This window comes from Lathyrus oleraceus, chromosome 6, assembly GCF_024323335.1.
Source record: "Lathyrus oleraceus cultivar Zhongwan6 chromosome 6, CAAS_Psat_ZW6_1.0, whole genome shotgun sequence".
NCBI classification, from domain to species: Eukaryota; Viridiplantae; Streptophyta; class Magnoliopsida; order Fabales; family Fabaceae; genus Lathyrus; species Lathyrus oleraceus.
The window spans coordinates 434,853,165-434,863,453 of NC_066584.1; the positions used below are offsets into that span (position 1 = coordinate 434,853,165).

Consider the following 10,289-nt stretch of genomic DNA (forward strand, 5'->3'; position numbering starts at 1 on the left):
ATCCATTCACCCTCTTTGTCCTAAACCTTTTCAGTTTGCTTTCAAAAACTTTGAACTATTGTGCAAACATCTTCATGTCTTTTCAAATTAGAAACCTGGACCTTAAGTTCTTGACTTTTCAAACTCCATTTCATAACACTTCTTTGAATCAATCATAATCATACTTTGACCATATTTTGTGAATACTCATAATCAATTAACTTCACCCATTCAATTGTTTAGTGGCTTTGTCCATTGTTAATAGGTTTTCATACATTAGTCGTAGGTTTCAATTACCATAGTGGTTGATGTAAATCTTACCTTATCCTTAGTGAGTTGATTGTAAGTCTTCCATACTTATTATAGGGTTAACCCCTCACTAGTATGTTGAAGCCGTCCTCGCATGGTGGATTGTTGATTCAGGTTGAGTTTTCTCCCATTGGTAATGAAAAGCCTGAGTGCTTGTGTTTTAAAACAAACCCACTGATATTTTGGAAATCTTTTAGCCGAACTACGGCGTTTTGATCCTTACCTTTCATGGAAGGTACGTAGGCAACGGGTTCATCCGTTCAAACACAAAAATGATAAACTTGTACATTCTTTTCTCATCTTCCCATTCATGTTTGCATAATATGTCATAAACAAATAAACTTTTTTTTTATACAACAAGTGTGAAAAGGGCTCCCTAGGAGTACCTAGGACGTTTTGGGTGCCTAACACCTTCCCATTGCGTAATTTACCCCTTACCCAGACTCTCTGATCTTTTTATTAGTTTTCTATGTGTAAAACTTCTTAGGCTTTTGTTCGCTTTTTAGCCATTCCTTAGGATAAATAAAAGTGCGGTGGCGACTCGATTCTTTGTATACTTTGCTTTTGGTTTAATCAATAAATCATAAAGTGACGAATACACCGCTACACATGTGATCTTCATCATCAATAGAATACCTCTTCTCCTTAAAAATCCCTGGTTGAAAGAATGACACTGATTAGGGTTGACCAGAGGTCAAAACCCTAATCCAGAGGAATCTAAGCATGAACAATGAACCCCTTGAGGATGACATAACCATGATAATGATGATGTACCCTTGCAATCAAGATAATGCTCAACCCCCTTGAAGAACCAAGAAAACCCTAATTGAAGCACAAACCCTCAGATGGCTAGTGATCAATTTATGAGACCCTCAGACTTGAACCACACAACTTCTCCATCTCTGATAAGACTTTAGAGGATGACTTGCTTATTTTCACATGATATGCAATATACAATGACTAATGCCCTAAATATGAAATGCAATATGCTAAGCTAATCCCAAGAAGAGGAGGGCAAATTTTGAGGTGTTACACTGTAAGTACCATTTCAAGATTCGATAAACATCCTTCGAAGCTCTGTCCTCATACAGAGAAATCGTCCATGAGGACTTCCATGATGTCATCAATAAAATCAGCAAAAATTGACATCATGCATCTTTGGAATGTTGCGGGAGCATTACACAGTCCGAACGACATTCGTCGGTAGGCGAATGTACCATAGGGACATGTGAAGGTCGTTTTCTCTTGGTCGTTAGGATTAATAGAAATTTGGAAAAATCCCAAATAACCGTCTAAATAGCAAAAGTGAGAATGCTTAGCCAATCTTTCAAGCATTTGATCGATAAACTGTAAAGTAAAATGATCCTTTCGAGTGGCTTTGTTTAATTTTCTATAATCAATGCACATTCTACTTCCAGTAACCATTCTTTGTACTATAGATTCGCCTTTTTCATTATTAACAATTGTGATGCCTCCCTTCTTCGGTACGACATGTACTGGGCTGACCCATTGACTATCGGATATTGGGTAGATAATACCCGCTTCTAACAACTTTTGCACTTCTTTCTTTACTACATCACTCAGAATGGGATTTATCCTTCTTTGATGTTCTCTAGAGGTCTTACTGTCTTCCTCTAGCATTATGCGATGCATGCATATGGAAGGGCTTATTCCTTTTAGATCTGAGATATTGTAGCCTAAAGTAGTTGGATATTTTCTTAAAATGTGTAGAAGCTTTTCGGTCTCTATCTGCCCTAAGTCGGCGTTGACTATTACAGGTCGCTCCAGTTCATAGTCTAGGAATTCGTATCTTAGATTTTTGGGTAGCGTCTTAAGTTCTAGGGTTGGTTTCTTTGGGCAAGGCATATGGTCGGGCGGTAGTGCTAGGCATTCGCTTAGGTTGTCATCTTGGTATTCCTCACTCCAATTTTCATCTTCAAAAGTAGGAGGCCCTGGAATTTTCAGTATTTCAGAGTATGATGTTTGTTCATTATCCACTTCTCTTATACATTCGTCGATGACATCCAGTAGACAACAGGTATCATTTATAGCTGGTGCCTTTAAGAATTGCATCAAAATGAATTCGACTTTTTCCTCACCAACTTCAAAGGTTAGCTATAATAGCTCCGACAATAGCTATGAATGGTCTTCCTAATATGATAGGGATGTTGGAATCCTCTTTTATATCCTTTATTATGAAATCAGTAGGAATATAGAATTGTCTTATGCGTACCAGAACATTTTCTAACATACCTACGGGAAATTTAACAGAACGATCTTAAAGTTGTACGAACATCCTAGTAGGTATTATTTCTCCCATTTTAAGCCTTTTGCATGACAAGGGAATTAAGTTAATACTGGCTCCTAAGTCGCATAATGCTTTGTCTATGATAAACTTTCCGATTACACGGGGTATGAGAAACTCCCTAGGTCTTTCAGCTTATGAGGCATATTGTTTTGTATTATGGCGCTACACTCAGCAGTAAGTGTAACAGTTTCGTTATCCTCTATCTTCTTCTTGTTAGATAAGATTTCCTTGAGAAACTTAGCATATGAGGGCATTTGAGTGATGGCTTCCGTAAAGGGTATTGTGATATTCAATTGTTTTAGAAGCTCTACGAATTTTTTAAATTGCCCTACACTTTTAAATTTAACAAGTCTTTGAGGATAAGGGATAAAAGGTTTATACGGTGGTGGAGGCACATAAGGTTCTTCTTTCTCTACGACCTCTTTGCTTTTATCTTCCTCTTGTTCATCTTCCTTCTCAGTTACCTTACCAGGGTCTTGGTGCATGGTTGGGTTTTGAATTCTAGGGTCGGTCCGTTTAGTTCTGTCCCACTTCGTAGTATAATAGCATTTGCATGGCCTTTCGAGTTTGGTTGCGGTTGTCCAGGAAATGTGCCTGTAGGGGCAGCAGTAGGTGCTTGTTGTTGAGCCACTTGCGAGATTTATGTTTCCAACATTTTGTTATGGGTGACTAAAGCATCTACCTTGTTTGCTAACTGCTTGATTTGCTCACTAGTGTGTATGTTTTGATTTAGGAAATCCTTATTTGTTTGGGCTTGGGTATCTATGAAGTTTTCCATCATTATTTCTAGGTTTGACTTCCTAGGAGCATTTTGAGTATTTGTGTAAGCTTTATGATATCCTTGTGGTACAGTAGGTTCTTGGTTAGGTGCATACAATGCATTATTGTTTTTGTACGAAAAGTTAGGATGGTTCTTCCAACTTGGGTTATAGGTGTTTGAGTAAGGGTTTCCTTGAGCATAGTTCACCTGGTCTGTGGAGACTCCTGTCAGAAGTTAACATTCAGGGGTAGCATGCCCAGGAACTCCACATATCTCGCAGTTTGGTGCTACGATAGCCACGGTGGCTGCAGGTGTTATGGTCGAGTTGTCTATCTTTTGAGTAAGAGCGTCTACCTTAGCATTGACATGGTCAAGACTACTTAATTCGTACATACCACCTTTCATTGGAGGTTTCTCTACGGAGGTTCTTTCACTTCCCCACTGGTAATGATTTTGGGCCATACTTTTGATAAGTTGATAGGCCTCATTGTAGGGTTTATCCATCAGTGCGCCACCTGCGGTGGCATCTATTGTTAATCTTGTGTTGTACAAGAGACCATTATAAAAGGTATGGATGAGCAACCACTCTTCTAGACCGTGATGTGGACAAAACATCATCATGTCTTTGTATCTTTCCCAAGCTTCAAAAAGTGATTCGTTATCTTTTTGTTTAAACCCGTTTATTTGGGCTCTTAGCATTTCCGTCTTACTAGGTGGAAAATATCGTGCTAAGAAAACTTTCTTCAACTTGTTCCACGTAGTGACATAGTTGGATGGTAGAGACTGGAGCCAAGCTCTAGCTTTGTCTCTTAATGAGAATGGGAAAAGACATAGTCTTATAGCTTCGGGGCTGACACCATTTGCTTTCACTATGTATGCATACTGCAAAAACACTGACAAATGTAGGTTCGGGTCCTCCGTGGGACTACCTGAAAATTGGTTTTGTTGTACAGCTGACAACAATGAAGGTTTTAGCTTGAAATTATTAGCCTCGATGGCAGGGGAAGTGATGTTGTTATGTGGTTCATCCTGCGAAGGGATTGCATAGTACTTAAGAGGACGGTTATGCGGTCCTTCGACCATCTCTGGTTGTATAACTGGTTCAGGAATAGGGATATTAGGATCGAGAAGATTTAGCTTGATACGATGTTCTCGTATCAAGTCTCGTATCCGACGTTCTAATTTTAGATAACGCTCAGGTTCGTCGAACGGTAGCTTTAATTTCTCATCTTGAGAGCGAGTACTTGGCATACACTCGAAAAATTAGAAAGGGAAATAGAATTGTTTGCCTTAGTCTATACTGGGCAACACTGGAGTTACGATATCGACTAAATTAGTCCCCGACAACGGCTCAAAAAACTTGACCGCGACTTAGTAAGTCTATGGGAATCGTGACTGCAAGTGCACAGTCGTATCACGTAGTTTTAAAGATTATCAAACCCAAAAGGACTAATAATCGAATGTTACTATGTAAACCTAAGGTTGAGGAACATTCTAAGATTGGAGGGATGCAGAGAATATAACTATAACATAAACATAATATTAATAAAGATATTGAATAAAGGAATATCAGTATGTAACGCATCAAACTTCGGGGATTCGATAGATAGTTGGTGTAATCTTATTGATCAAAATATTCTTCAGTAGAAGTTATTTATAAAAAGGACTTTGTCTCACACTCTCGTTTTTATTGACTCTGACCATACTCTTAAACCAAAATGCTTGGATCTCGCGGTCTCATTATGAATTTAAAAGTAAATTCTGAATATGAATAAATTCTAACCAATCCTAAAGCGTTCTCGCTGTGTTTATGATTAATGCCTAGTTTCAGCTATCCGGTTAAAGTCCCACACTCTCGTTTTTATTGACTGTAACCTTTGTTTGCTTTGTACTCTCGTACGAAAAACAGTTTTGAATAAAACAAGAAACTAAAACCAGAAAATAATATTTTATAGAAGGCAACACCAATTATTTATGAATCCTGTCATTTCGTCGGTCTTTACATACTGATACCTAGAGGTTTAGCCGGACATGGATCTGGTAACAGACATGGTATACAGATAATGAAGCATACAATAAGGCATAAGTAATTAAAATGGAAATTAAAATAAAACCTGGAATATAAATCGAGAACTTGGAATGAATCCTGATTCTTCAAATTAAACAATATCGGCAAGCTTTGGCAATCGAGTACACTGTTACAATCAAATTTTAGATGCTTAAACAATAAATTGCAATAGTCCCCGATATGGAGAATCTATTGCTTTTACAAAGTAAGAAACTGCCTAAGAAAATCTAACCAAAGAATCTGACTGAAAAAATTGTACACTTGGTGAGAAAACCGACCCTCCTTTATATACTTCCACTCTCCCTAATTGTAGCATTCGTTCGTTGAAAAAGTAAGTGGAAGTCATGGCTAAAAATGTGGAGGTCATGGCTAAAAAGATGGAGAGAAATAAGGGAGATCGGGTTGATGGCGGCTGCCACAATCCTAATATGGTCTCCGTGGCGGGTGCCACCTTTTGTGGGAAGGGAGCCACCACTATATAGCTTCGTGGTGGGCGCCACCACTCCCTTTAGGTCATGTGGCGGGCGCCACACATCAGAGTGGTGGGCACATATGTCCATTTGGTGTGGTGAGCTCCATGCTTTCTATTTTTCTCCATTTTCTTCTCTTTTTCTTTCCTTTTTGCTATTTTCCACTTTGCTTGCCTATACATCTCTTATTCTATAAATACCTGAAATAAACGTAAAATACTGTGTAATAATAAGTGTTAATTAAGTAAAAAGCAATGCATATGAAGCCAAATATACGATACATTTTCGCGTTATCAATCCTTCTCTTTAATTCTCGACTCAAATTATTTCCAGGCAAACTTCGTTCTAGATGGTCTGGCCCATTTGAGGTCATGAGAGCTTTCCAAAGCGGAGCTGTGGAAATAAGAGGTAAAACTAATCAACCATTCATTGTAAACGGACATCGACTTAAACACTACCACAATGTAGAAAATAAGGATTTCTGCATGAGCTACAAATTAGAAGAGTTGCCCGCTCTTTCAAAATATTAGCACCGTTCCAAATTAATGTCAAGCTCCCAAAATTAAAGGAAGCGCTACGTGGAAGGCAACCCACGATCTTTAGTCTTTAGCATTTATTTTTAGTTGTTTTCATTTTCATTTTCATTTTTTATTTTTATTCTATGTTTGTTATTATTATTATTATTATTATTATTATTATTACTAACTATTCTAACACTTCCATGCGGTACCTTTTAACAATAGTATAACCTTTGTTTACTTTCAGGCTAACATAGTTTAGGATAACTTATCACTAACTTAGGAGTATGGAGCATGTTGACAATATGGAGGTTATATTTAGCAGCGAAAATCAGAGGCTCCATTTTGAGATGTTAGCACAGAGGGAAATGACACTTTCTATATATCCTGATGGATTGACCCATACTACCTTAGGATTAAGAGACAGTGTTATGTATTTTCTCAACCAAGTAGGTTGGGATAGTTTTGCCGTGAGGAAGAGGTATATCCAATATCGTAGGATCATCCTTGAATTCCTGAGTTCCCTTTATTATGACCCTAACAGAGGAATATGATTTGGTAGAGGCCTGGCTATATCTAGGCTCTTCGGAACCAAGTATTATTTCACCCACCTTGAGATGGATAAGTTACTAGGATTTCCTAGTGGCCCTAATGTATACACCATTGCCCCTGATGATGTCTTTACAGACCTGGACCTTAACTTTTTTTGGGGAACCATAACCGGAAATTATCATCCTGAACCTTACACCATGTTTTCCGCAAACATCCACAACCTTGCTATCTGATACTTTCATAAAATCCTTGCTCATACCCTGTTCGGTAAGGAAGAGAACATTATCGTTGTTTCTAGGGACAAACTTTTTATCCTCTACTATGCCTCCCAAGGGAGACCAGTGAATGTTGCTGCCTTTATGTTAGCAAACCTCGACAAGATTTCCCGAGAAGCCCACGGTACTATTATCATTGGTGGGTTAGTAACCATGATTGGTGATGCTTTAGGCCTAAGATACCCACTTAACTGCTTACATGCTTTTGGAGGTATCTGTCCCATGCACCTAAAATTTTGTTTCAACCGAGGCATCATTGCCAATTTAGGACCGGCGGAGTTTGAGTTTTCGATAGATAATGAAGTAGTCTAGAACTTTACACTTCCAAACCATGAGAAAACTAATGTCCACAACCGTGATAACTGGTTTTACAACTTAGAGGGACAAGATGAGTCTCTTACACCTCCTGATAGTCCTCAACCTTATGATAACCCAAAAGCCATTTTCCCTGATGCTAATTCACACGCCTCCGATGCACATCATATTATTCATCCTGTTGATTTTTGCACTGCTATACATGCTCTACAATCTGAAGTTGATTTCATTAGAGGAGAATTCAATTCTCTTCGAGTGGATCTCCTTTGATTTATGGATGTTGTTAATGAGCAGTTCAATCATGTTTTTCAGCAAGTTCATTCCTTGCAACGGTCTTTTAAACTGAAGTGATGGCTAGTGTTGATTGATTGTACTAAAGTTTCCCTGTTTTCTAGTTTAGTATTTTTAATTGTCATCAGTTATTTCCCTTTATTAATTTTTAGTTTTTGTTTACTTTACAGTCGATATATCGACGTGAGCATGTGTTACTACTATCTTTAATTAATGTAATTTCCAGTTCAGTCAATTATTTTATTTCATCGCGTATTATTTTAGTTCTTGCAAATTTTATGCTTCTTAATTATGGCTATTAGTTTTAATTATTTCCACTAACTGTTTTATGGCCTTAGGAGCATTTACTTGCAGTAATCTTAAGAAAAAATTGAAAAATTATGCATTTTAGGTTAATGGCGTCCTCCATTATGCTAATGGCATTCACCATTAGCTTCGAATAAAAAGCCCAACAATTTAGGCAAATGGCGTTTGCCATATGCCTAATGGCGATCACCATATCAGGAAAACAAACTATTTTCCTTTCTTTTCTTTTCCCTCCTACGCGTTTTTCCAATACCCTTCATTTAAATCTGTTAAACTTCCTACTCTAAACATCTATAACTCCAACCCTTCAACTCCCAACCATTCCACTTCTTCCAAATCATTATAAAATCCACAAACACCCACTTTCTAACTTCACAATCCTTTCCTCTCACTCTTCTCTCCTTACAACACCCATAACATTTTCTTCCAATTTCTCTTTCCCTTCGTTCAACATGCCTCCTAGAGTAGTTAGACCAAGAAGAGAGATTAACTATATAGGAATTGCATTCACCGAGGGAATCAATGGAGAAAATCAAAGGAGAAGATACCATAAACTTTTCAATAGGGACGTCTTAGCGACAGGGTACCCCGATGATGATGCCCTTCGCGATTTAGGTTTATATCACAATGTCCATTGGATGGTTAATAACCTAGGTATGTCTCACTTTTGCTATTTAACTAGTCCTACCTATATTCGACTTACTTACGAGTTCTTAAGTTCTTTTTGGTACACCACCCCTATAAAAGGATCCTGTAGCACTGGCACTGCACACTTTAGGATGTTCAATAGAAATTATGATATTAATCAAGATCAAATGACCAATTTATTTTCGTTTCCTCATGGAGATGAGTATGCTTGCCAACACCCTTTAGAGAGCGAATGGGAATTCAGCGCTCTCGACTTTTTGCAGCAACTAACGAGAAAAACCACCACCGACTGGGAAGGCCTTAAAGCTACCACTATTTATAACCTACCCATTAGGTGTCTGCACCGTATTTTGGCCTACACTATATTTGGTCGAGAAAATACCAGAGACATAAATTCTAGAGATCTTTTCCTTATTTATTATGCCTTATCTGAAACCAAATTTAACCTAACACCCTTCTTATTAACACACTTCCAGTCCACCAGTGTTAGGACAAATGGTCCTATTGGTGTTGGAGGGCTGATTACATATATAGCTCTTGCGTTGAACTTAGGCACGAAGTTGGCTATGCTTGAGTCGTTATAGACTCTTTTTGCCGACCTTGACTATTGTCGTAGCATGCGCCTTATCAAGAATAAACCAAACGACAAATATTTTCTGATGATTAGTAATCAAGAGGTTAGGGGAGTTACCTTACCTTGCGCCACACGCATCGACGTGTGAACGAGCGGTAATTGGACTTTTGATCTTAATGCCCTTGAGCCTGGTCATATGGAGAAAGATGCTCCCTAAACTGGCACCAATTCACACATCACACATGCTTTTCCTGACTCTTTTGCAGGTACCTCATCCGAATATCAGCCCTGTGAGGAGTATGACTACACCGCCATGAGGACAGCTCTTGATGACATCCTAAGTGAGCTTAGACATCGGAATGATGTCGATGCGGACCATGATGTGCTACTTTGGAATATTCAGAGGCAGCAGGAGGAGATGAGGATCACCATTGATCAGATCAGAGAGACTCAACTTGACTTTGTTGAGAGGACCGAGCTCAACATGGGTGACCTCACCGAGTAGATGAACGAAATGCACATGGAAGTGTCAGGTATGAGGGAGTACATGCAACATGTGCCCCTGTCGCACCTCGAAAAATGGGGATACGACTTTAAAGCGAAGCGCAATCGCACGCTCGCAATGATGGACTGAACAAAGTCGCCACCGAACTTTATTTATTCCCAAAATAGGAAAGGGAAAATATCGATAAAACCCCTAAAAGAAAGGATAAGATATGGTCATCGCAACCAATATCAGGGTTCGGGAGTCGGTTACGCAAGGGGAAGGTATTAGCACCCCTCACGTCCGCTGTATTCAACGGGAACCGTTTAGTTAGTTTCGCTTTGAATGTTAGCTTATGTTAGTCTTCTCAAGTTATAATGAGGGAGAGAATAATAGGATCAAAAGAAAAGAGAAGATGTTTTTGGATTTTTT

General features: G+C 38.6%; 1 non-coding gene across 1 annotated transcript; it reads left to right on the forward strand.

The window, feature by feature from the left end:
- Positions 1-3,948: 3,948 nt before the first annotated feature.
- LOC127099230 (small nucleolar RNA R71) lies at positions 3,949-4,055 on the forward strand. Its single transcript, XR_007793759.1, has one exon. It is a non-coding gene; the product is annotated as a small nucleolar RNA R71 (small nucleolar RNA).
- Positions 4,056-10,289: the final 6,234 nt, after the last annotated feature.